Here is a 3,861-nt window from a genome sequence, read left to right as displayed (position 1 = left end):
GAGAGGTACTGTAACAATAAAAGCTGCTTTGCTGTTATTGAGCTGAGCACACACGGCAGGGGGGCGGGGCTCAAACACCGTTGACTGACACCCGGTGTGGCCAATCGCGTAGACGCCACGGCATAGCAACATTGTGTCGATTGGTCGTTTTTTTTCTTCTTTTCTTTTCTTTTTTTTAACTTTACGGCGCACGAGTGGTGTCAATTGCCCCCCAAAAAAGAACAGATCTACAAGCTCTCAACACGTCGCTTTTGCGACGTGTTGAGAGCGTGTAGATCTGTTCGTCTTGAGAGCTTGTAGATTTGTTCTTGTAGCTCTGTTCTGGGGCTTTATGCAGGTCCAGACATGTTTTTGTCTGTGTTTTTTTTTTATCTCAACAATATTGTATCACAAGTTTTATGATTGTATAGCCATTTAACATGTATATTCAGTGCTCACTGCTCACACAAGAGAGTGCCGCATTTGCCTTGCATATTAGGTCTATACTAATATTTTGCACTAAAAGCATTTCAAGACGAGATATGCATTTATTGATTGATTGAAGTTTTTATTTCACAGTATGCAGAGATGGATACATTTAAAAAGAAAGGACAAGTCAATACAAAAACTGTTACTTCATGGATGAACCATGATTAAGCATTAAGTTTACAACAGGGTCCACCTTTTTCAATTCATCAGAATGGCATGGCAACTTGCTGAGATTATCTCAGCAAATATTTGCCATCCATTACGTATATGTGAGATATGTCTGTACTTCCTAATATGGACAATTCTATCTCATGCATCTGTATTCTGTACTGTCTGTTTGCATGTAGGCTACAGAGTGCAGACAATTACTTCAAACGACATTCAGCCTGCTTATAATGAACTCAGATGATTATGCTCTATTATCTTAGATCAGTGGTTTTCAACCAGTGGTCCGGGGACCACCAGTGGTCCTTGAGGGGGTTCTAGGTGGTCCCCAGCTAAATGGAAAGTTGGTAAACAAATGGATGGTATCTCTCATGTTAAAGCACATTGATGGCCTACTGTAAAGTGTAAACATGTGTGGCAATAATTAAAGGCCAGCCAAAACCAATGATTCCCAATGCAACGCCTTACAACATGCAACTACTACTTGCAATCATTATTGGAGGTAATGGTAGAGGTGAACGGAACTATTCTCATATGTAAACGACATCAGCTTGTGAGTGCAACTTGTTCCTGTTCGTGGATGACTCGGTACTGCTGGTCTCAGACAGAAACAAACTGCAGGTTGAAAAGGCCCTCAGCTCTGAACAGGGTAGAATCTGCACCTGGCTCGCTGATAACAAACTATCACTACACCTGGGAAAAACTGAACCCATTCTCTTTGGATCAAATAGTAGTCCGGCAGACGGGGTGGACGGGTGGGAAATTTGGTATTGTCTTTTTTATTGGCCTATAATAACATTGTCTACGGTACATTCATGAATCCACTTGCTGACCAGCTGTCGGTATTGGGCAATCTTTTATAGGGGTTACTTGTGACATCCTATGGCAGGCAAAAATGTCAAACTTTCCTTATGCTTTAAGTAGCATGTGACATGTTAAACTAGGGGATTTCATGATTCTGAATTCATTCCAAGCACTAGTTTTGCACAAAAAAACACTCCTTGGGCTAAAAAAGGGCCATAGACGTCATGACAAATGTGATGAGATCAGCACAAAATGTGATGAGGTCAGCACAAGTGGCTATGGCTGTTAGCTTCTAGTGGGGGACAATATTATCACACGAAAATATGAAATTAGCTACGTAGGTTCCATCCTGGAGGCAAGTCTTTCCCTGTGATAAAATGGTCACCAACGTAATCAAAAAAGTCAACCAAAGAACAATAAGATTCCTCTACAGGATCTCCTCACATGGTCAATAAAAACACCTTGAAGACCTTAACAGGAGCTCTCATACTAGGTTTCTTCGACTGCATGCACCTCTTGGTACCACAGCACCTCAAAAGGCCCTTAAAACAAGGCTCCAGACTTCCCCAAAACAAACTCGGCAGTTGCAAAGAGTTGCATTGGTGTGGAGTCTGACCTTATAAATAACAACACTATAGTAGTAACATCTGGGCACCTGCGCCTCAATGTAAAATTGGCCATTTCGTCCAAATGTTACATTAGCCTGTCCTACAGGGAGGCTAAAGTATAGTATAGTCTATGATATGAACATATCAGACAGATTCCGACTTGATTTTATCCTTCAACTTCTTGTTTAAGCCCCCAAATTATTGGGGTTTTGTATCAATTGTAGAAATATTATTTATATTATACGATGTTAATATTGCTATAAATTATCATTATCTCATCATGAAATTATTGAAGTCTCACCTGTAGGTAATTGTGCATTAGCACTACTTTGACTCTAGCGCCACCACCTGATATAAACAATGGTTTGCTTTGACAGCGTCTGTCAATAGGCTATACCTGTATACAAAAACAATAGAAAGCAGACAACAGTGTGTGATATGTCATCTTTCATTTCCTGTACCGTTTGGCAAAGGTTGCATTCAGTCAAACTAAAGATTTATTCACATGTTTCAGTTTGTTTGTCCTCATATTACATTCCATCCAACATCCAGTTGGCCTCCTGGTCATAGGCTCCCAGTCCCAGCAGATTAGAATGATGTTCTGTCAACATACGCCATCTAGTGGCCACAATGAAAATCCATGATCACATAATGGTAGTCCCTGATCAATGGTAGAATGATCAGGGACAACAGCTAACCAAAGTGCATTAATTTAGGAATAATAAAGCAGCTTTTGTTTTTACTCGTTGCATTGGAAATAGTACATATCTTCTTGTCTTATGCAGTAAAACATTTGGCATGATCTTTTCCTCAGTAGGAAAGTAGCCGACCTAAGTATCTGCATTCTGAACATGTGACCTATATACATTATTGTATGCATGAATGGATATTCTTCATGATTCACTGTAAATCTAAGACAATATTATGTCATAGTATATAATCTCAATTAGAAAGGTAGTGCAAATGCATTGGTTCCCCAACCAACATGGATGTTAGTCAGATGGGAGGGCCGTGTGCATTTTCAGAGCATGTTTATTTTTAATGACCAATCTATCGATTGTGTTCCAGCTTGGATCATGGGAACCAACATAAAGAACTAAGTATAGTAGTAATGTTTCAGGTTAACAAAACAATACCTTGACACTTTTTATCATTACAATCTTGTTTTTTTTGCCAATTATTTGATGGCCCACTTGCAAATGCCCTGTGTGCCAATTCATGCCATGTTGAACTTAAGGCTGTAGTGTCCAAACAGCCACCTTGTTTGTCCTTTCTTCTCCTGTCCATCTTTCTCTCACACTTTGTTTAACTCTGGACAAGAAGAATCCACCTCGATCAACAGCAGCAACTCACCACGACTGTAAGTCTGTAACCATGGAATGGAGCTTATGTTCTTCATCAACTAACTTTATCCAATTTAATTTTTGTATGTCTGGGATAACGCTGACGAAGTCCACACAGGCCGAAACGCATTCATTATCAACTCTCGTCAGAGGTAAATAAATTCATGTGAAAAGGACATACAATGAGTACTGGCCTTTTCTTCATTTCAACCTGCATATTCGAGCATTGCACCGTAAGGATTTTGTTAGGTTGTCAGGTTGTCTGCTTCTGCAGTACTTTCTTGCTCAGTGGGCTTCCCACAAAAACACACCAATGAGCTCTATGCACCCCATGCGATTTTGGAAAGGACCTCCCTACTTCCTCCACAGGTTTACCGCTGATACTAATGAAGGCTCTGTTCAACGGATCTGTTCAAACTCAAACAGAGTCAGGGTGCTGCTATTGTGCGTGTTGGCACACTGGACACATTCTG

This window comes from Protomyctophum bolini (genome assembly GCF_963924005.1).
Source record: "Protomyctophum bolini genome assembly, chromosome: 13".
Taxonomy (NCBI): Eukaryota; Metazoa; Chordata; class Actinopteri; order Myctophiformes; family Myctophidae; genus Protomyctophum; species Protomyctophum bolini.
Note: the sequence above shows the minus strand (reverse complement) of the source record.